Genomic DNA, 24698 nt, shown 5'->3' on the forward strand with positions numbered 1-24698 from the left:
TTTCCTACACTACAACTGCGTAAAGGGCCAGAAGAGTTGTCTACAGTGACCATGTGTGTCTTTACCGGCGCCGACGGGCCCCGGGGTTCCTCGAGTCAGCTGTCCATCATAGTGGGGGAAAGGGCGGGAAGACGATGCCCACCGCTGGTGTGTGGGGCGGGGCCAAACGGGCGTGGCTTCCATGCAGTTCACATGCCTCTTGTTTATAAAGGGCCAGAGACCGATCGGAGCAGCAGATGAGGAGACAGAACCTCCTGGAGTCAGGAACCACACGGGGATTGCGCTCGAGCAAGTCATGGATGCACAGCTCTATCCAGGATCACAGCTAATTGTTGACGGTAGATATGGGGAGAACAGCACACCTGCCCAGCCTCGACCTAGCTCCCGAATGTATTGTGCTGATGAATGTGTTACTGAATTTGAGCTTCAACTCGGGCACCTGCTTTATTTATATCTGTAAGTGCTTCCTGTTGAGGTTTAATTTTTGTGACAGGAGCATCGTGCCAGAATGAATCCTGCCCTGCATATTTACCCACGAAGATGCCACCGCCGTTTTGTGCAATACCTCTACTCAACTGGAGTACTTTCTACTGGCTAATCAGTAAGTGCTACCTCGTTGGGTAAATGTATAGTGCTTTTCCTACACTACAACTGCGTAAAGGGCCAGAAGAGTTGTCTACAGTGACCATGTGTGTCTTTACCGGCGCCGACGGGCCCCGGGGTTCCTCGAGTCAGCTGTCCATCATAGTGGGGGAAAGGGCGGGAAGACGATGCCCACCGCTGGTGTGTGGGGCGGGGCCAAACGGGCGTGGCTTCCATGCAGTTCACATGCCTCTTGTTTATAAAGGGCCAGAGACCGATCGGAGCAGCAGATGAGGAGACAGAACCTCCTGGTGTCAGGAACCACACGGGGATTGCGCTCGAGCAAGTCATAAGTCATGGATGCACAGCTCTATCCAGGATCACAGCTAATTGTTGACGGTAGATATGGGGAGAACAGCACACCTGCCCAGCCTCGACCTAGCTCCCGAATGTATTGTGCTGATGAATGCGTTACTGAATTTGAGCTTCAACTCGGGCACCTGCTTTATTTATATCTGTAAGTGCTTCCTGTTGAGGTTTAATTTTTGTGACAGGAGCATCGTGCCAGAATGAATCCTGCCCTGCTTATTTACCCACGAAGATGCCACCGCCGTTTTGTGCAATACCTCTACTCAACTGGAGTACTTTCTACTGGCTAATCAGTAAGTGCTACCTCTTTGGGTAAATGTATAGTGCTTTTCCTACACTACAACTGCGTAAAGGGCCAGAAGAGTTGTCTACAGTGACCATGTGTGTCTTTACCGGCGCCGACGGGCCCCGGGGTTCCTCGAGTCAGCTGTCCATCATAGTGGGGGAAAGGGCGGGAAGACGATGCCCACCGCTGGTGTGTGGGGCGGGGCCAAACGGGCGTGGCTTCCACGCAGTTCACATGCCTCTTGTTTATAAAGGGCCAGAGACCGATCGGAGCAGCAGATGAGGAGACAGAACCTCCTGGTGTCAGGAACCACACGGGGATTGCGCTCGAGCAAGTCATGGATGCACAGCTCTATCCAGGATCACAGCTAATTGTTGACGGTAGATATGGGGAGAACAGCACACCTGCCCAGCCTCGACCTAGCTCCCGAATGTATTGTGCTGATGAATGCGTTACTGAATTTGAGCTTCAACTCGGGCACCTGCTTTATTTATATCTGTAAGTGCTTCCTGTTGAGGTTTAATTTTTGTGACAGGAGCATCGTGCCAGAATGAATCCTGCCCTGCTTATTTACCCACGAAGATGCCACCGCCGTTTTGTGCAATACCTCTACTCAACTGGAGTACTTTCTACTGGCTAATCAGTAAGTGCTACCTCTTTGGGTAAATGTATAGTGCTTTTCCTACACTACAACTGCGTAAAGGGCCAGAAGAGTTGTCTACAGTGACCATGTGTGTCTTTACCGGCGCCGACGGGCCCCGGGGTTCCTCGAGTCAGCTGTCCATCATAGTGGGGGAAAGGGCGGGAAGACGATGCCCACCGCTGGTGTGTGGGGCGGGGCCAAACGGGCGGGGCTTCCATGCAGTTCACATGCCTCTTGTTTATAAAGGGTCAGAGCAGTGTCTCTGAGGCAGACAAGGAGAAGGAACCGCCTTGGCACAGGAACTACTCGAGGATTGCGCTCGAGAAAATGAAGGATGCAAAGACCACCATCAAGGATTGCAGCTATCATTTATGGGTGGAAATCGGGAGAAGGCACATCTGCTTAACCACGCTCACGTTTCAGGGTGGAAATGGGGAGAAGGCCCCTCTGCTTAACCACGCTCACGAATTCTACACGAGGATTGCGCTCGAAAAAATGAAGGATGCAAAGACCACCATCAAGTATTACAGCTAACATTTCAGGGTGGAAATGAGGAGGAGGCGCATCTGCTAAGCCACCACCACGCTCACGAATTTTTTGGCTCATAATGCGTTACTGAATTTGAGCTTCCACTCGGGCACCTGCTTTATTTATACCTGTAAGTGCTTCCTGTTGAGGTTTAATTTTTGTGACAGGAGCATCGTGCCAGAATGAATCCTGCCCTGCATATTCACCCAAGAAGATGCCACCGTTTTGTGCAATACCTCTACTCAACTGGAGTACTTTCTACTGGCTAATCAGTAAGTGCTACCTCGTTGGGTAAATGTATAGTTCTTTTCCAACACTAAAGCTGTGTATAGGGCCAGAAGAGTCGTCTACAGTGACCATGTATGTCTGTAACGTTGCCACGGCGCCGACGGCCCCGGGGTCCCTCGAGTCAGCTGTCCATCATAGTGGGGGAAAGGGCGGGAAGACGTTGCCCACCGCTGGTGTGTGGGGCGGGGCCAAACGGGCGGGGCTTCCATGCAGTTCACATGCCTCTTGTTTATAAAGGGTCAGAGCAGTGTCTCTGAGGCAGACAAGGAGAAGGAACCGCCTTGGCACAGGAACTACTCGAGGATTGCGCTCGAGAAAATGAAGGATGCAAAGACCACCATCAAGGATTGCAGCTATCATTTCAGGGTGGAAATCGGGAGAAGGCACATCTGCTTAACCACGCTCACGAATTCTACACGAGGATTGCGCTCGAAAAAATGAAGGATGCAAAGACCACCATCAAGTATTACAGCTAACATTTCAGGGTGGAAATGGGGAGAAGGCCCCTCTGCTTAACCACGCTCACGAATTCTACACGAGGATTGCGCTCGAAAAAATGAAGGATGCAAAGACCACCATCAAGTATTACAGCTAACATTTCAGGGTGGAAATGAGGAGAAGGCGCATCTGCTAAGCCACCACCACGCTCACGAATTTTTTGGCTCATAATGCGTTACTGAATTTGAGCTTCCACTCGGGCACCTGCTTTATTTATATCTGTAAGTGCTTCCTGTTGAGGTTTAATTTTTGTGACAGGAGCATCGTGCCAGAATGAATCCTGCCCTGCATATTTACCCACGAAGATGCCACCGCCGTTTTGTGCAATACCTCTACTCAACTGGAGTACTTTCTACTGGCTAATCAGTAAGTGCTACCTCGTTGGGTAAATGTATAGTGCTTTTCCTACACTACAACTGCGTAAAGGGCCAGAAGAGTTGTCTACAGTGACCATGTGTGTCTTTACCGGCGCCGACGGGCCCCGGGTTCCTGGAGTCAGCTGTCCATCATAGTGGGGGAAAGGGCGGGAAGACGATGCCCACCGCTGGTGTGTGGGGCGGGGCCAAACGGGCGTGGCTTCCATGCAGTTCACATGCCTCTTGTTTATAAAGGGCCAGAGACCGATCGGAGCAGCAGATGAGGAGACAGAACCTCCTGGAGTCAGGAACCACACGGGGATTGCGCTCGAGCAAGTCATGGATGCACAGCTCTATCCAGGATCACAGCTAAGTGTTGACGGTAGATATGGGGAGAACAGCACACCTGCCCAGCCTCGACCTAGCTCCCGAATGTATTGTGCTGATGAATGTGTTACTGAATTTGAGCTTCAACTCGGGCACCTGCTTTATTTATATCTGTAAGTGCTTCCTGTTGAGGTTTAATTTTTGTGACAGGAGCATCGTGCCAGAATGAATCCTGCCCTGCATATTTACCCACGAAGATGCCACCGCCGTTTTGTGCAATACCTCTACTCAACTGGAGTACTTTCTACTGGCTAATCAGTAAGTGCTACCTCGTTGGGTAAATGTATAGTGCTTTTCCTACACTACAACTGCGTAAAGGGCCAGAAGAGTTGTCTACAGTGACCATGTGTGTCTTTACCGGCGCCGACGGGCCCCGGGGTTCCTCGAGTCAGCTGTCCATCATAGTGGGGGAAAGGGCGGGAAGACGATGCCCACCGCTGGTGTGTGGGGCGGGGCCAAACGGGCGTGGCTTCCACGCAGTTCACATGCCTCTTGTTTATAAAGGGCCAGAGACCGATCGGAGCAGCAGATGAGGAGACAGAACCTCCTGGTGTCAGGAACCACACGGGGATTGCGCTCGAGCAAGTCATAAGTCATGGATGCACAGCTCTATCCAGGATCACAGCTAATTGTTGACGGTAGATATGGGGAGAACAGCACACCTGCCCAGCCTCGACCTAGCTCCCGAATGTATTGTGCTGATGAATGCGTTACTGAATTTGAGCTTCAACTCGGGCACCTGCTTTATTTATATCTGTAAGTGCTTCCTGTTGAGGTTTAATTTTTGTGACAGGAGCATCGTGCCAGAATGAATCCTGCCCTGCATATTTACCCACGAAGATGCCACCGCCGTTTTGTGCAATACCTCTACTCAACTGGAGTACTTTCTACTGGCTAATCAGTAAGTGCTACCTCGTTGGGTAAATGTATAGTGCTTTTCCTACACTACAACTGCGTAAAGGGCCAGAAGAGTTGTCTACAGTGACCATGTGTGTCTTTACCGGCGCCGACGGGCCCCGGGGTTCCTCGAGTCAGCTGTCCATCATAGTGGGGGAAAGGGCGGGAAGACGATGCCCACCGCTGGTGTGTGGGGCGGGGCCAAACGGGCGTGGCTTCCATGCAGTTCACATGCCTCTTGTTTATAAAGGGCCAGAGACCGATCGGAGCAGCAGATGAGGAGACAGAACCTCCTGGAGTCAGGAACCACACGGGGATTGCGCTCGAGCAAGTCATGGATGCACAGCTCTATCCAGGATCACAGCTAATTGTTGACGGTAGATATGGGGAGAACAGCACACCTGCCCAGCCTCGACCTAGCTCCCGAATGTATTGTGCTGATGAATGTGTTACTGAATTTGAGCTTCAACTCGGGCACCTGCTTTATTTATATCTGTAAGTGCTTCCTGTTGAGGTTTAATTTTTGTGACAGGAGCATCGTGCCAGAATGAATCCTGCCCTGCATATTTACCCACGAAGATGCCACCGCCGTTTTGTGCAATACCTCTACTCAACTGGAGTACTTTCTACTGGCTAATCAGTAAGTGCTACCTCGTTGGGTAAATGTATAGTGCTTTTCCTACACTACAACTGCGTAAAGGGCCAGAAGAGTTGTCTACAGTGACCATGTGTGTCTTTACCGGCGCCGACGGGCCCCGGGGTTCCTCGAGTCAGCTGTCCATCATAGTGGGGGAAAGGGCGGGAAGACGATTCCCACCGCTGGTGTGTGGGGCGGGGCCAAACGGGCGTGGCTTCCATGCAGTTCACATGCCTCTTGTTTATAAAGGGCCAGAGACCGATCGGAGCAGCAGATGAGGAGACAGAACCTCCTGGAGTCAGGAACCACACGGGGATTGCGCTCGAGCAAGTCATGGATGCACAGCTCTATCCAGGATCACAGCTAATTGTTGACGGTAGATATGGGGAGAACAGCACACCTGCCCAGCCTCGACCTAGCTCCCGAATGTATTGTGCTGATGAATGTGTTACTGAATTTGAGCTTCAACTCGGGCACCTGCTTTATTTATATCTGTAAGTGCTTCCTGTTGAGGTTTAATTTTTGTGACAGGAGCATCGTGCCAGAATGAATCCTGCCCTGCATATTTACCCACGAAGATGCCACCGCCGTTTTGTGCAATACCTCTACTCAACTGGAGTACTTTCTACTGGCTAATCAGTAAGTGCTACCTCGTTGGGTAAATGTATAGTGCTTTTCCTACACTACAACTGCGTAAAGGGCCAGAAGAGTTGTCTACAGTGACCATGTGTGTCTTTACCGGCGCCGACGGGCCCCGGGGTTCCTCGAGTCAGCTGTCCATCATAGTGGGGGAAAGGGCGGGAAGACGATGCCCACCGCTGGTGTGTGGGGCGGGGCCAAACGGGCGTGGCTTCCATGCAGTTCACATGCCTCTTGTTTATAAAGGGCCAGAGACCGATCGGAGCAGCAGATGAGGAGACAGAACCTCCTGGTGTCAGGAACCACACGGGGATTGCGCTCGAGCAAGTCATAAGTCATGGATGCACAGCTCTATCCAGGATCACAGCTAATTGTTGACGGTAGATATGGGGAGAACAGCACACCTGCCCAGCCTCGACCTAGCTCCCGAATGTATTGTGCTGATGAATGCGTTACTGAATTTGAGCTTCAACTCGGGCACCTGCTTTATTTATATCTGTAAGTGCTTCCTGTTGAGGTTTAATTTTTGTGACAGGAGCATCGTGCCAGAATGAATCCTGCCCTGCTTATTTACCCACGAAGATGCCACCGCCGTTTTGTGCAATACCTCTACTCAACTGGAGTACTTTCTACTGGCTAATCAGTAAGTGCTACCTCTTTGGGTAAATGTATAGTGCTTTTCCTACACTACAACTGCGTAAAGGGCCAGAAGAGTTGTCTACAGTGACCATGTGTGTCTTTACCGGCGCCGACGGGCCCCGGGGTTCCTCGAGTCAGCTGTCCATCATAGTGGGGGAAAGGGCGGGAAGACGATGCCCACCGCTGGTGTGTGGGGCGGGGCCAAACGGGCGTGGCTTCCACGCAGTTCACATGCCTCTTGTTTATAAAGGGCCAGAGACCGATCGGAGCAGCAGATGAGGAGACAGAACCTCCTGGTGTCAGGAACCACACGGGGATTGCGCTCGAGCAAGTCATGGATGCACAGCTCTATCCAGGATCACAGCTAATTGTTGACGGTAGATATGGGGAGAACAGCACACCTGCCCAGCCTCGACCTAGCTCCCGAATGTATTGTGCTGATGAATGCGTTACTGAATTTGAGCTTCAACTCGGGCACCTGCTTTATTTATATCTGTAAGTGCTTCCTGTTGAGGTTTAATTTTTGTGACAGGAGCATCGTGCCAGAATGAATCCTGCCCTGCTTATTTACCCACGAAGATGCCACCGCCGTTTTGTGCAATACCTCTACTCAACTGGAGTACTTTCTACTGGCTAATCAGTAAGTGCTACCTCTTTGGGTAAATGTATAGTGCTTTTCCTACACTACAACTGCGTAAAGGGCCAGAAGAGTTGTCTACAGTGACCATGTGTGTCTTTACCGGCGCCGACGGGCCCCGGGGTTCCTCGAGTCAGCTGTCCATCATAGTGGGGGAAAGGGCGGGAAGACGATGCCCACCGCTGGTGTGTGGGGCGGGGCCAAACGGGCGGGGCTTCCATGCAGTTCACATGCCTCTTGTTTATAAAGGGTCAGAGCAGTGTCTCTGAGGCAGACAAGGAGAAGGAACCGCCTTGGCACAGGAACTACTCGAGGATTGCGCTCGAGAAAATGAAGGATGCAAAGACCACCATCAAGGATTGCAGCTATCATTTATGGGTGGAAATCGGGAGAAGGCACATCTGCTTAACCACGCTCACGTTTCAGGGTGGAAATGGGGAGAAGGCCCCTCTGCTTAACCACGCTCACGAATTCTACACGAGGATTGCGCTCGAAAAAATGAAGGATGCAAAGACCACCATCAAGTATTACAGCTAACATTTCAGGGTGGAAATGAGGAGGAGGCGCATCTGCTAAGCCACCACCACGCTCACGAATTTTTTGGCTCATAATGCGTTACTGAATTTGAGCTTCCACTCGGGCACCTGCTTTATTTATACCTGTAAGTGCTTCCTGTTGAGGTTTAATTTTTGTGACAGGAGCATCGTGCCAGAATGAATCCTGCCCTGCATATTCACCCAAGAAGATGCCACCGTTTTGTGCAATACCTCTACTCAACTGGAGTACTTTCTACTGGCTAATCAGTAAGTGCTACCTCGTTGGGTAAATGTATAGTTCTTTTCCAACACTAAAGCTGTGTATAGGGCCAGAAGAGTCGTCTACAGTGACCATGTATGTCTGTAACGTTGCCACGGCGCCGACGGCCCCGGGGTCCCTCGAGTCAGCTGTCCATCATAGTGGGGGAAAGGGCGGGAAGACGTTGCCCACCGCTGGTGTGTGGGGCGGGGCCAAACGGGCGGGGCTTCCATGCAGTTCACATGCCTCTTGTTTATAAAGGGTCAGAGCAGTGTCTCTGAGGCAGACAAGGAGAAGGAACCGCCTTGGCACAGGAACTACTCGAGGATTGCGCTCGAGAAAATGAAGGATGCAAAGACCACCATCAAGGATTGCAGCTATCATTTCAGGGTGGAAATCGGGAGAAGGCACATCTGCTTAACCACGCTCACGAATTCTACACGAGGATTGCGCTCGAAAAAATGAAGGATGCAAAGACCACCATCAAGTATTACAGCTAACATTTCAGGGTGGAAATGGGGAGAAGGCCCCTCTGCTTAACCACGCTCACGAATTCTACACGAGGATTGCGCTCGAAAAAATGAAGGATGCAAAGACCACCATCAAGTATTACAGCTAACATTTCAGGGTGGAAATGAGGAGAAGGCGCATCTGCTAAGCCACCACCACGCTCACGAATTTTTTGGCTCATAATGCGTTACTGAATTTGAGCTTCCACTCGGGCACCTGCTTTATTTATATCTGTAAGTGCTTCCTGTTGAGGTTTAATTTTTGTGACAGGAGCATCGTGCCAGAATGAATCCTGCCCTGCATATTTACCCACGAAGATGCCACCGCCGTTTTGTGCAATACCTCTACTCAACTGGAGTACTTTCTACTGGCTAATCAGTAAGTGCTACCTCGTTGGGTAAATGTATAGTGCTTTTCCTACACTACAACTGCGTAAAGGGCCAGAAGAGTTGTCTACAGTGACCATGTGTGTCTTTACCGGCGCCGACGGGCCCCGGGTTCCTGGAGTCAGCTGTCCATCATAGTGGGGGAAAGGGCGGGAAGACGATGCCCACCGCTGGTGTGTGGGGCGGGGCCAAACGGGCGTGGCTTCCATGCAGTTCACATGCCTCTTGTTTATAAAGGGCCAGAGACCGATCGGAGCAGCAGATGAGGAGACAGAACCTCCTGGAGTCAGGAACCACACGGGGATTGCGCTCGAGCAAGTCATGGATGCACAGCTCTATCCAGGATCACAGCTAAGTGTTGACGGTAGATATGGGGAGAACAGCACACCTGCCCAGCCTCGACCTAGCTCCCGAATGTATTGTGCTGATGAATGTGTTACTGAATTTGAGCTTCAACTCGGGCACCTGCTTTATTTATATCTGTAAGTGCTTCCTGTTGAGGTTTAATTTTTGTGACAGGAGCATCGTGCCAGAATGAATCCTGCCCTGCATATTTACCCACGAAGATGCCACCGCCGTTTTGTGCAATACCTCTACTCAACTGGAGTACTTTCTACTGGCTAATCAGTAAGTGCTACCTCGTTGGGTAAATGTATAGTGCTTTTCCTACACTACAACTGCGTAAAGGGCCAGAAGAGTTGTCTACAGTGACCATGTGTGTCTTTACCGGCGCCGACGGGCCCCGGGGTTCCTCGAGTCAGCTGTCCATCATAGTGGGGGAAAGGGCGGGAAGACGATGCCCACCGCTGGTGTGTGGGGCGGGGCCAAACGGGCGTGGCTTCCACGCAGTTCACATGCCTCTTGTTTATAAAGGGCCAGAGACCGATCGGAGCAGCAGATGAGGAGACAGAACCTCCTGGTGTCAGGAACCACACGGGGATTGCGCTCGAGCAAGTCATAAGTCATGGATGCACAGCTCTATCCAGGATCACAGCTAATTGTTGACGGTAGATATGGGGAGAACAGCACACCTGCCCAGCCTCGACCTAGCTCCCGAATGTATTGTGCTGATGAATGCGTTACTGAATTTGAGCTTCAACTCGGGCACCTGCTTTATTTATATCTGTAAGTGCTTCCTGTTGAGGTTTAATTTTTGTGACAGGAGCATCGTGCCAGAATGAATCCTGCCCTGCATATTTACCCACGAAGATGCCACCGCCGTTTTGTGCAATACCTCTACTCAACTGGAGTACTTTCTACTGGCTAATCAGTAAGTGCTACCTCGTTGGGTAAATGTATAGTGCTTTTCCTACACTACAACTGCGTAAAGGGCCAGAAGAGTTGTCTACAGTGACCATGTGTGTCTTTACCGGCGCCGACGGGCCCCGGGGTTCCTCGAGTCAGCTGTCCATCATAGTGGGGGAAAGGGCGGGAAGACGATGCCCACCGCTGGTGTGTGGGGCGGGGCCAAACGGGCGTGGCTTCCATGCAGTTCACATGCCTCTTGTTTATAAAGGGCCAGAGACCGATCGGAGCAGCAGATGAGGAGACAGAACCTCCTGGAGTCAGGAACCACACGGGGATTGCGCTCGAGCAAGTCATGGATGCACAGCTCTATCCAGGATCACAGCTAATTGTTGACGGTAGATATGGGGAGAACAGCACACCTGCCCAGCCTCGACCTAGCTCCCGAATGTATTGTGCTGATGAATGTGTTACTGAATTTGAGCTTCAACTCGGGCACCTGCTTTATTTATATCTGTAAGTGCTTCCTGTTGAGGTTTAATTTTTGTGACAGGAGCATCGTGCCAGAATGAATCCTGCCCTGCATATTTACCCACGAAGATGCCACCGCCGTTTTGTGCAATACCTCTACTCAACTGGAGTACTTTCTACTGGCTAATCAGTAAGTGCTACCTCGTTGGGTAAATGTATAGTGCTTTTCCTACACTACAACTGCGTAAAGGGCCAGAAGAGTTGTCTACAGTGACCATGTGTGTCTTTACCGGCGCCGACGGGCCCCGGGGTTCCTCGAGTCAGCTGTCCATCATAGTGGGGGAAAGGGCGGGAAGACGATGCCCACCGCTGGTGTGTGGGGCGGGGCCAAACGGGCGTGGCTTCCACGCAGTTCACATGCCTCTTGTTTATAAAGGGCCAGAGACCGATCGGAGCAGCAGATGAGGAGACAGAACCTCCTGGTGTCAGGAACCACACGGGGATTGCGCTCGAGCAAGTCATAAGTCATGGATGCACAGCTCTATCCAGGATCACAGCTAATTGTTGACGGTAGATATGGGGAGAACAGCACACCTGCCCAGCCTCGACCTAGCTCCCGAATGTATTGTGCTGATGAATGCGTTACTGAATTTGAGCTTCAACTCGGGCACCTGCTTTATTTATATCTGTAAGTGCTTCCTGTTGAGGTTTAATTTTTGTGACAGGAGCATCGTGCCAGAATGAATCCTGCCCTGCATATTTACCCACGAAGATGCCACCGCCGTTTTGTGCAATACCTCTACTCAACTGGAGTACTTTCTACTGGCTAATCAGTAAGTGCTACCTCGTTGGGTAAATGTATAGTGCTTTTCCTACACTACAACTGCGTAAAGGGCCAGAAGAGTTGTCTACAGTGACCATGTGTGTCTTTACCGGCGCCGACGGGCCCCGGGGTTCCTCGAGTCAGCTGTCCATCAGAGTGGGGGAAAGGGCGGGAAGACGATGCCCACCGCTGGTGTGTGGGGCGGGGCCAAACGGGCGTGGCTTCCATGCAGTTCACATGCCTCTTGTTTATAAAGGGCCAGAGACCGATCGGAGCAGCAGATGAGGAGACAGAACCTCCTGGAGTCAGGAACCACACGGGGATTGCGCTCGAGCAAGTCATGGATGCACAGCTCTATCCAGGATCACAGCTAATTGTTGACGGTAGATATGGGGAGAACAGCACACCTGCCCAGCCTCGACCTAGCTCCCGAATGTATTGTGCTGATGAATGTGTTACTGAATTTGAGCTTCAACTCGGGCACCTGCTTTATTTATATCTGTAAGTGCTTCCTGTTGAGGTTTAATTTTTGTGACAGGAGCATCGTGCCAGAATGAATCCTGCCCTGCATATTTACCCACGAAGATGCCACCGCCGTTTTGTGCAATACCTCTACTCAACTGGAGTACTTTCTACTGGCTAATCAGTAAGTGCTACCTCGTTGGGTAAATGTATAGTGCTTTTCCTACACTACAACTGCGTAAAGGGCCAGAAGAGTTGTCTACAGTGACCATGTGTGTCTTTACCGGCGCCGACGGGCCCCGGGGTTCCTCGAGTCAGCTGTCCATCATAGTGGGGGAAAGGGCGGGAAGACGATGCCCACCGCTGGTGTGTGGGGCGGGGCCAAACGGGCGTGGCTTCCATGCAGTTCACATGCCTCTTGTTTATAAAGGGCCAGAGACCGATCGGAGCAGCAGATGAGGAGACAGAACCTCCTGGTGTCAGGAACCACACGGGGATTGCGCTCGAGCAAGTCATAAGTCATGGATGCACAGCTCTATCCAGGATCACAGCTAATTGTTGACGGTAGATATGGGGAGAACAGCACACCTGCCCAGCCTCGACCTAGCTCCCGAATGTATTGTGCTGATGAATGCGTTACTGAATTTGAGCTTCAACTCGGGCACCTGCTTTATTTATATCTGTAAGTGCTTCCTGTTGAGGTTTTATTTTTGTGACAGGAGCATCGTGCCAGAATGAATCCTGCCCTGCATATTTACCCACGAAGATGCCACCGCCGTTTTGTGCAATACCTCTACTCAACTGGAGTACTTTCTACTGGCTAATCAGTAAGTGCTACCTCGTTGGGTAAATGTATAGTGCTTTTCCTACACTACAACTGCGTAAAGGGCCAGAAGAGTTGTCTACAGTGACCATGTGTGTCTTTACCGGCGCCGACGGGCCCCGGGGTTCCTCGAGTCAGCTGTCCATCATAGTGGGGGAAAGGGCGGGAAGACGATGCCCACCGCTGGTGTGTGGGGCGGGGCCAAACGGGCGTGGCTTCCACGCAGTTCACATGCCTCTTGTTTATAAAGGGCCAGAGACCGATCGGAGCAGCAGATGAGGAGACAGAACCTCCTGGTGTCAGGAACCACACGGGGATTGCGCTCGAGCAAGTCATGGATGCACAGCTCTATCCAGGATCACAGCTAATTGTTGACGGTAGATATGGGGAGAACAGCACACCTGCCCAGCCTCGACCTAGCTCCCGAATGTATTGTGCTGATGAATGCGTTACTGAATTTGAGCTTCAACTCGGGCACCTGCTTTATTTATATCTGTAAGTGCTTCCTGTTGAGGTTTAATTTTTGTGACAGGAGCATCGTGCCAGAATGAATCCTGCCCTGCTTATTTACCCACGAAGATGCCACCGCCGTTTTGTGCAATACCTCTACTCAACTGGAGTACTTTCTGCTGGCTAATCAGTAAGTGCTACCTCTTTGGGTAAATGTATAGTGCTTTTCCTACACTACAACTGCGTAAAGGGCCAGAAGAGTTGTCTACAGTGACCATGTGTGTCTTTACCGGCGCCGACGGGCCCCGGGGTTCCTCGAGTCAGCTGTCCATCATAGTGGGGGAAAGGGCGGGAAGACGATGCCCACCGCTGGTGTGTGGGGCGGGGCCAAACGGGCGGGGCTTCCATGCAGTTCACATGCCTCTTGTTTATAAAGGGTCAGAGCAGTGTCTCTGAGGCAGACAAGGAGAAGGAACCGCCTTGGCACAGGAACTACTCGAGGATTGCGCTCGAGAAAATGAAGGATGCAAAGACCACCATCAAGGATTGCAGCTATCATTTATGGGTGGAAATCGGGAGAAGGCACATCTGCTTAACCACGCTCACGTTTCAGGGTGGAAATGGGGAGAAGGCCCCTCTGCTTAACCACGCTCACGAATTCTACACGAGGATTGCGCTCGAAAAAATGAAGGATGCAAAGACCACCATCAAGTATTACAGCTAACATTTCAGGGTGGAAATGAGGAGGAGGCGCATCTGCTAAGCCACCACCACGCTCACGAATTTTTTGGCTCATAATGCGTTACTGAATTTGAGCTTCCACTCGGGCACCTGCTTTATTTATACCTGTAAGTGCTTCCTGTTGAGGTTTAATTTTTGTGACAGGAGCATCGTGCCAGAATGAATCCTGCCCTGCATATTCACCCAAGAAGATGCCACCGTTTTGTGCAATACCTCTACTCAACTGGAGTACTTTCTACTGGCTAATCAGTAAGTGCTACCTCGTTGGGTAAATGTATAGTTCTTTTCCAACACTAAAGCTGTGTATAGGGCCAGAAGAGTCGTCTACAGTGACCATGTATGTCTGTAACGTTGCCACGGCGCCGACGGCCCCGGGGTCCCTCGAGTCAGCTGTCCATCATAGTGGGGGAAAGGGCGGGAAGACGTTGCCCACCGCTGGTGTGTGGGGCGGGGCCAAACGGGCGGGGCTTCCATGCAGTTCACATGCCTCTTGTTTATAAAGGGTCAGAGCAGTGTCTCTGAGGCAGACAAGGAGAAGGAACCGCCTTGGCACAGGAACTACTCGAGGATTGCGCTCGAGAAAATGAAGGATGCAAAGACCACCATCAAGGATTGCAGCTATCATTTCAGGGTGGAAATCGGGAGAAGGCACATCTGCTTAACCACGCTCACGAATTCTACACGAGGATTGCGCTCGAAAAAATGAAGGATGCAAAGACCACCATCAAGTATTACAGCTAACATTTCAGGGTGGAAATGGGGAGAAGGCCCCTCTGCTTAACCACGCTCACGAATTCTACACGAGGATTGCGCTCGAAAAAATGAAGGATGCAAAGACCACCATCAAGTATTACAGCTAACATTTCAGGGTGGAAATGAGGAGAAGGCGCATCTGCTAAGCCACCACCACGCTCACGAATTTTTTGGCTCATAATGCGTTACTGAATTTGAGCTTCCACTCGGGCACCTGCTTTATTTATATCTGTAAGTGCTTCCTGTTGAGGTTTAATTTTTGTGACAGGAGCATCGTGCCAGAATGAATCCTGCCCTGCATATTTACCCACGAAGATGCCACCGCCGTTTTGTGCAATACCTCTACTCAACTGGAGTACTTTCTACTGGCTAATCAGTAAGTGCTACCTCGTTGGGTAAATGTATAGTGCTTTTCCTACACTACAACTGCGTAAAGGGCCAGAAGAGTTGTCTACAGTGACCATGTGTGTCTTTACCGGCGCCGACGGGCCCCGGGTTCCTGGAGTCAGCTGTCCATCATAGTGGGGGAAAGGGCGGGAAGACGATGCCCACCGCTGGTGTGTGGGGCGGGGCCAAACGGGCGTGGCTTCCATGCAGTTCACATGCCTCTTGTTTATAAAGGGCCAGAGACCGATCGGAGCAGCAGATGAGGAGACAGAACCTCCTGGAGTCAGGAACCACACGGGGATTGCGCTCGAGCAAGTCATGGATGCACAGCTCTATCCAGGATCACAGCTAAGTGTTGACGGTAGATATGGGGAGAACAGCACACCTGCCCAGCCTCGACCTAGCTCCCGAATGTATTGTGCTGATGAATGTGTTACTGAATTTGAGCTTCAACTCGGGCACCTGCTTTATTTATATCTGTAAGTGCTTCCTGTTGAGGTTTAATTTTTGTGACAGGAGCATCGTGCCAGAATGAATCCTGCCCTGCATATTTACCCACGAAGATGCCACCGCCGTTTTGTGCAATACCTCTACTCAACTGGAGTACTTTCTACTGGCTAATCAGTAAGTGCTACCTCGTTGGGTAAATGTATAGTGCTTTTCCTACACTACAACTGCGTAAAGGGCCAGAAGAGTTGTCTACAGTGACCATGTGTGTCTTTACCGGCGCCGACGGGCCCCGGGGTTCCTCGAGTCAGCTGTCCATCATAGTGGGGGAAAGGGCGGGAAGACGATGCCCACCGCTGGTGTGTGGGGCGGGGCCAAACGGGCGTGGCTTCCACGCAGTTCACATGCCTCTTGTTTATAAAGGGCCAGAGACCGATCGGAGCAGCAGATGAGGAGACAGAACCTCCTGGTGTCAGGAACCACACGGGGATTGCGCTCGAGCAAGTCATAAGTCATGGATGCACAGCTCTATCCAGGATCACAGCTAATTGTTGACGGTAGATATGGGGAGAACAGCACACCTGCCCAGCCTCGACCTAGCTCCCGAATGTATTGTGCTGATGAATGCGTTACTGAATTTGAGCTTCAACTCGGGCACCTGCTTTATTTATATCTGTAAGTGCTTCCTGTTGAGGTTTAATTTTTGTGACAGGAGCATCGTGCCAGAATGAATCCTGCCCTGCATATTTACCCACGAAGATGCCACCGCCGTTTTGTGCAATACCTCTACTCAACTGGAGTACTTTCTACTGGCTAATCAGTAAGTGCTACCTCGTTGGGTAAATGTATAGTGCTTTTCCTACACTACAACTGCGTAAAGGGCCAGAAGAGTTGTCTACAGTGACCATGTGTGTCTTTACCGGCGCCGACGGGCCCCGGGGTTCCTCGAGTCAGCTGTCCATCATAGTGGGGGAAAGGGCGGGAAGACGATGCCCACCGCTGGTGTGTGGGGCGGGGCCAAACGGGCGTGGCTTCCATGCAGTTCACATGCCTCTTGTTTATAAAGGGCCAGAGACCGATCGGAGCAGCAGATGAGGAGACAGAACCTCCTGGAGTCAGGAACCACACGGGGATTGCGCTCGAGCAAGTCATGGATGCACAGCTCTATCCAGGATCACAGCTAATTGTTGACGGTAGATATGGGGAGAACAGCACACCTGCCCAGCCTCGACCTAGCTCCCGAATGTATTGTGCTGATGAATGTGTTACTGAATTTGAGCTTCAACTCGGGCACCTGCTTTATTTATATCTGTAAGTGCTTCCTGTTGAGGTTTAATTTTTGTGACAGGAGCATCGTGCCAGAATGAATCCTGCCCTGCATATTTACCCACGAAGATGCCACCGCCGTTTTGTGCAATACCTCTACTCAACTGGAGTACTTTCTACTGGCTAATCAGTAAGTGCTACCTCGTTGGGTAAATGTATAGTGCTTTTCCTACACTACAACTGCGTAAAGGGCCAGAAGAGTTGTCTACAGTGACCATGTGTGTCTTTACCGGCGCCGACGGGCCCCGGGGTTCCTCGAGTCAGCTGTCCATCATAGTGGGGGAAAGGGCGGGAAGACGATTCCCACCGCTGGTGTGTGGGGCGGGGCCAAACGGGCGTGGCTTCCATGCAGTTCACATGCCTCTTGTTTATAAAGGGCCAGAGACCGATCGGAGCAGCAGATGAGGAGACAGAACCTCCTGGAGTCAGGAACCACACGGGGATTGCGCTCGAGCAAGTCATGGATGCACAGCTCTATCCAGGATCACAGCTAATTGTTGACGGTAGATATGGGGAGAACAGCACACCTGCCCAGCCTCGACCTAGCTCCCGAATGTATTGTGCTGATGAATGTGTTACTGAATTTGAGCTTCAACTCGGGCACCTGCTTTATTTATATCTGTAAGTGCTTCCTGTTGAGGTTTAATTTTTGTGACAGGAGCATCGTGCCAGAATGAATCCTGCCCTGCATATTTACCCACGAAGATGCCACCGCCGTTTTGTGCAATACCTCTACTCAACTGGAGTACTTTCTACTGGCTAATCAGTAAGTGCTACCTCGTTGGGTAAATGTATAGTGCTTTTCCTACACTACAACTGCGTAAAGGGCCAGAAGAGTTGTCTACAGTGACCATGTGTGTCTTTACCGGCGCCGACGGGCCCCGGGGTTCCTCGAGTCAGCTGTCCATCATAGTGGGGGAAAGGGCGGGAAGACGATGCCCACCGCTGGTGTGTGGGGCGGGGCCAAACGGGCGTGGCTTCCATGCAGTTCACATGCCTCTTGTTTATAAAGGGCCAGAGACCGATCGGAGCAGCAGATGAGGAGACAGAACCTCCTGGTGTCAGGAACCACACGGGGATTGCGCTCGAGCAAGTCATAAGTCATGGATGCACAGCTCTATCCAGGATCACAGCTAATTGTTGACGGTAGATATGGGGAGAACAGCACACCTGCCCAGCCTCGACCTAGCTCCCGAATGTATTGTGCTGATGAATGCGTTACTGAATTTGAGCTTCAACTCGGGCACCTGCTTTATTTATATCTGTAAGTGCTTCCTGTTGAGGTTTAATTTTTGTGACAGGAGCATCGTGCCAGAATGAATCCTGCCCTGCTTATTTACCCACGAAGATGCCACCGCCGTTTTGTGCAATACCTCTACTCAACTGGAGTACTTTCTACTGGCTAATCAGTAAGTGCTACCTCTTTGGGTAAATGTATAGTGCTTTTCCTACACTACAACTGCGTAAAGGGCCAGAAGAGTTGTCTACAGTGACCATGTGTGTCTTTACCGGCGCCGACGGGCCCCGGGGTTCCTCGAGTCAGCTGTCCATCATAGTGGGGGAAAGGGCGGGAAGACGATGCCCACCGCTGGTGTGTGGGGCGGGGCCAAACGGGCGTGGCTTCCACGCAGTTCACATGCCTCTTGTTTATAAAGGGCCAGAGACCGATCGGAGCAGCAGATGAGGAGACAGAACCTCCTGGTGTCAGGAACCACACGGGGATTGCGCTCGAGCAAGTCATGGATGCACAGCTCTATCCAGGATCACAGCTAATTGTTGACGGTAGATATGGGGAGAACAGCACACCTGCCCAGCCTCGACCTAGCTCCCGAATGTATTGTGCTGATGAATGCGTTACTGAATTTGAGCTTCAACTCGGGCACCTGCTTTATTTATATCTGTAAGTGCTTCCTGTTGAGGTTTATTTTTTGTGACAGGAGCATCGTGCCAGAATGAATCCTGCCCTGCTTATTTACCCACGAAGATGCCACCGCCGTTTTGTGCAATACCTCTACTCAACTGGAGTACTTTCTACTGGCTAATCAGTAAGTGCTACCTCTTTGGGTAAATGTATAGTGCTTTTCCTACACTACAACTGCGTAAAGGGCCAGAAGAGTTGTCTACAGTGACCATGTGTGTCTTTACCGGCGCCGACGGGCCCCGGGGTTCCTCGAGTCAGCTGTCCATCATAGTGGGGGAAAGGGCGGGAAGACGATGCCCACCGCTGGTGTGTGGGGCGGGGCCAAACGGGCGGGGCTTCCATGCAGTTCACATGCCTCTTGTTTATAAAGGGTCAGAGCAGTGTCTCTGAGGCAGACAAGGAGAAGGAACCGCCTTGGCACAGGAACTACTCGAGGATTGCGCTCGAGAAAATGAAGGATGCAAAGACCACCATCAAGGATTGCAGCTATCATTTATGGGTGGAAATCGGGAGAAGGCACATCTGCTTAACCACGCTCACGTTTCAGGGTGGAAATGGGGAGAAGGCCCCTCTGCTTAACCACGCTCACGAATTCTACACGAGGATTGCGCTCGAAAAAATGAAGGATGCAAAGACCACCATCAAGTATTACAGCTAACATTTCAGGGTGGAAATGAGGAGGAGGCGCATCTGCTAAGCCACCACCACGCTCACGAATTTTTTGGCTCATAATGCGTTACTGAATTTGAGCTTCCACTCAGGCACCTGCTTTATTTATACCTGTAAGTGCTTCCTGTTGAGGTTTAATTTTTGTGACAGGAGCATCGTGCCAGAATGAATCCTGCCCTGCATATTCACCCAAGAAGATGCCACCGTTTTGTGCAATACCTCTACTCAACTGGAGTACTTTCTACTGGCTAATCAGTAAGTGCTACCTCGTTGGGTAAATGTATAGTTCTTTTCCAACACTAAAGCTGTGTATAGGGCCAGAAGAGTCGTCTACAGTGACCATGTATGTCTGTAACGTTGCCACGGCGCCGACGGCCCCGGGGTCCCTCGAGTCAGCTGTCCATCATAGTGGGGGAAAGGGCGGGAAGACGTTGCCCACCGCTGGTGTGTGGGGCGGGGCCAAACGGGCGGGGCTTCCATGCAGTTCACATGCCTCTTGTTTATAAAGGGTCAGAGCAGTGTCTCTGAGGCAGACAAGGAGAAGGAACCGCCTTGGCACAGGAACTACTCGAGGATTGCGCTCGAGAAAATGAAGGATGCAAAGACCACCATCAAGGATTGCAGCTATCATTTCAGGGTGGAAATCGGGAGAAGGCACATCTGCTTAACCACGCTCACGAATTCTACACGAGGATTGCGCTCGAAAAAATGAAGGATGCAAAGACCACCATCAAGTATTACAGCTAACATTTCAGGGTGGAAATGGGGAGAAGGCCCCTCTGCTTAACCACGCTCACGAATTCTACACGAGGATTGCGCTCGAAAAAATGAAGGATGCAAAGACCACCATCAAGTATTACAGCTAACATTTCAGGGTGGAAATGAGGAGAAGGCGCATCTGCTAAGCCACCACCACGCTCACGAATTTTTTGGCTCATAATGCGTTACTGAATTTGAGCTTCCACTCGGGCACCTGCTTTATTTATATCTGTAAGTGCTTCCTGTTGAGGTTTAATTTTTGTGACAGGAGCATCGTGCCAGAATGAATCCTGCCCTGCATATTTACCCACGAAGATGCCACCGCCGTTTTGTGCAATACCTCTACTCAACTGGAGTACTTTCTACTGGCTAATCAGTAAGTGCTACCTCGTTGGGTAAATGTATAGTGCTTTTCCTACACTACAACTGCGTAAAGGGCCAGAAGAGTTGTCTACAGTGACCATGTGTGTCTTTACCGGCGCCGACGGGCCCCGGGTTCCTGGAGTCAGCTGTCCATCATAGTGGGGGAAAGGGCGGGAAGACGATGCCCACCGCTGGTGTGTGGGGCGGGGCCAAACGGGCGTGGCTTCCATGCAGTTCACATGCCTCTTGTTTATAAAGGGCCAGAGACCGATCGGAGCAGCAGATGAGGAGACAGAACCTCCTGGAGTCAGGAACCACACGGGGATTGCGCTCGAGCAAGTCATGGATGCACAGCTCTATCCAGGATCACAGCTAAGTGTTGACGGTAGATATGGGGAGAACAGCACACCTGCCCAGCCTCGACCTAGCTCCCGAATGTATTGTGCTGATGAATGTGTTACTGAATTTGAGCTTCAACTCGGGCACCTGCTTTATTTATATCTGTAAGTGCTTCCTGTTGAGGTTTAATTTTTGTGACAGGAGCATCGTGCCAGAATGAATCCTGCCCTGCATATTTACCCACGAAGATGCCACCGCCGTTTTGTGCAATACCTCTACTCAACTGGAGTACTTTCTACTGGCTAATCAGTAAGTGCTACCTCGTTGGGTAAATGTATAGTGCTTTTCCTACACTACAACTGCGTAAAGGGCCAGAAGAGTTGTCTACAGTGACCATGTGTGTCTTTACCGGCGCCGACGGGCCCCGGGGTTCCTCGAGTCAGCTGTCCATCATAGTGGGGGAAAGGGCGGGAAGACGATGCCCACCGCTGGTGTGTGGGGCGGGGCCAAACGGGCGTGGCTTCCACGCAGTTCACATGCCTCTTGTTTATAAAGGGCCAGAGACCGATCGGAGCAGCAGATGAGGAGACAGAACCTCCTGGTGTCAGGAACCACACGGGGATTGCGCTCGAGCAAGTCATAAGTCATGGATGCACAGCTCTATCCAGGATCACAGCTAATTGTTGACGGTAGATATGGGGAGAACAGCACACCTGCCCAGCCTCGACCTAGCTCCCGAATGTATTGTGCTGATGAATGCGTTACTGAATTTGAGCTTCAACTCGGGCACCTGCTTTATTTATATCTGTAAGTGCTTCCTGTTGAGGTTTAATTTTTGTGACAGGAGCATCGTGCCAGAATGAATCCTGCCCTGCATATTTACCCACGAAGATGCCACCGCCGTTTTGTGCAATACCTCTACTCAACTGGAGTACTTTCTACTGGCTAATCAGTAAGTGCTACCTCGTTGGGTAAATGTATAGTGCTTTTCCTACACTACAACTGCGTAAAGGGCCAGAAGAGTTGTCTACAGTGACCATGTGTGTCTTTACCGGCGCCGACGGGCCCCGGGGTTCCTCGAGTCAGCTGTCCATCAGAGTGGGGGAAAGGGCGGGAAGACGATGCCCACCGCTGGTGTGTGGGGCGGGGCCAAACGGGCGTGGCTTCCATGCAGTTCACATGCCTCTTGTTTATAGAGGGCCAGAGACCGATCGGAGCAGCAGATGAGGAGACAGAACCTCCTGGAGTCAGGAACCACACGGGGATTGCGCTCGAGCAAGTCATGGATGCACAGCTCTATCCAGGATCACAGCTAATTGTTGACGGTAGATATGGGGAGAACAGCACACCTGCCCAGCCTCGACCTAGCTCCCGAATGTATTGTGCTGATGAATGTGTTACTGAATTTGAGCTTCAACTCGGGCACCTGCTTTATTTATATCTGTAAGTGCTTCCTGTTGAGGTTTAATTTTTGTGACAGGAGCATCGTGCCAGAATGAATCCTGCCCTGCATATTTACCCACGAAGATGCCACCGCCGTTTTGTGCAATACCTCTACTCAACTGGAGTACTTTCTACTGGCTAATCAGTAAGTGCTACCTCGTTGGGTAAATGTATAGTGCTTTTCCTACACTACAACTGCGTAAAGGGCCAGAAGAGTTGTCTACAGTGACCATGTGTGTCTTTACCGGCGCCGACGGGCCCCGGGGTTCCTCGAGTCAGCTGTCCATCATAGTGGGGGAAAGGGCGGGAAGACGATGCCCACCGCTGGTGTGTGGGGCGGGGCCAAACGGGCGTGGCTTCCATGCAGTTCACATGCCTCTTGTTTATAAAGGGCCAGAGACCGATCGGAGCAGCAGATGAGGAGACAGAACCTCCTGGTGTCAGGAACCACACGGGGATTGCGCTCGAGCAAGTCATAAGTCATGGATGCACAGCTCTATCCAGGATCACAGCTAATTGTTGACGGTAGATATGGGGAGAACAGCACACCTGCCCAGCCTCGACCTAGCTCCCGAATGTATTGTGCTGATGAATGCGTTACTGAATTTGAGCTTCAACTCGGGCACCTGCTTTATTTATATCTGTAAGTGCTTCCTGTTGAGGTTTTATTTTTGTGACAGGAGCATCGTGCCAGAATGAATCCTGCCCTGCATATTTACCCACGAAGATGCCACCGCCGTTTTGTGCAATACCTCTACTCAACTGGAGTACTTTCTACTGGCTAATCAGTAAGTGCTACCTCGTTGGGTAAATGTATAGTGCTTTTCCTACACTACAACTGCGTAAAGGGCCAGAAGAGTTGTCTACAGTGACCATGTGTGTCTTTACCGGCGCCGACGGGCCCCGGGGTTCCTCGAGTCAGCTGTCCATCATAGTGGGGGAAAGGGCGGGAAGACGATGCCCACCGCTGGTGTGTGGGGCGGGGCCAAACGGGCGTGGCTTCCACGCAGTTCACATGCCTCTTGTTTATAAAGGGCCAGAGACCGATCGGAGCAGCAGATGAGGAGACAGAACCTCCTGGTGTCAGGAACCACACGGGGATTGCGCTCGAGCAAGTCATGGATGCACAGCTCTATCCAGGATCACAGCTAATTGTTGACGGTAGATATGGGGAGAACAGCACACCTGCCCAGCCTCGACCTAGCTCCCGAATGTATTGTGCTGATGAATGCGTTACTGAATTTGAGCTTCAACTCGGGCACCTGCTTTATTTATATCTGTAAGTGCTTCCTGTTGAGGTTTAATTTTTGTGACAGGAGCATCGTGCCAGAATGAATCCTGCCCTGCTTATTTACCCACGAAGATGCCACCGCCGTTTTGTGCAATACCTCTACTCAACTGGAGTACTTTCTGCTGGCTAATCAGTAAGTGCTACCTCTTTGGGTAAATGTATAGTGCTTTTCCTACACTACAACTGCGTAAAGGGCCAGAAGAGTTGTCTACAGTGACCATGTGTGTCTTTACCGGCGCCGACGGGCCCCGGGGTTCCTCGAGTCAGCTGTCCATCATAGTGGGGGAAAGGGCGGGAAGACGATGCCCACCGCTGGTGTGTGGGGCGGGGCCAAACGGGCGTGGCTTCCACGCAGTTCACATGCCTCTTGTTTATAAAGGGCCAGAGACCGATCGGAGCAGCAGATGAGGAGACAGAACCTCCTGGTGTCAGGAACCACACGGGGATTGCGCTCGAGCAAGTCATAAGTCATGGATGCACAGCTCTATCCAGGATCACAGCTAATTGTTGACGGTAGATATGGGGAGAACAGCACACCTGCCCAGCCTCGACCTAGCTCCCGAATGTATTGTGCTGATGAATGCGTTACTGAATTTGAGCTTCAACTCGGGCACCTGCTTTATTTATATCTGTAAGTGCTTCCTGTTGAGGTTTAATTTTTGTGACAGGAGCATCGTGCCAGAATGAATCCTGCCCTGCTTATTTACCCACGAAGATGCCACCGCCGTTTTGTGCAATACCTCTACTCAACTGGAGTACTTTCTACTGGCTAATCAGTAAGTGCTACCTCTTTGGGTAAATGTATAGTGCTTTTCCTACACTACAACTGCGTAAAGGGCCAGAAGAGTTGTCTACAGTGACCATGTGTGTCTTTACCGGCGCCGACGGGCCCCGGGGTTCCTCGAGTC

This window comes from Triturus cristatus, chromosome 8 (assembly GCF_964204655.1).
Source record: "Triturus cristatus chromosome 8, aTriCri1.1, whole genome shotgun sequence".
NCBI classification, from domain to species: Eukaryota; Metazoa; Chordata; class Amphibia; order Caudata; family Salamandridae; genus Triturus; species Triturus cristatus.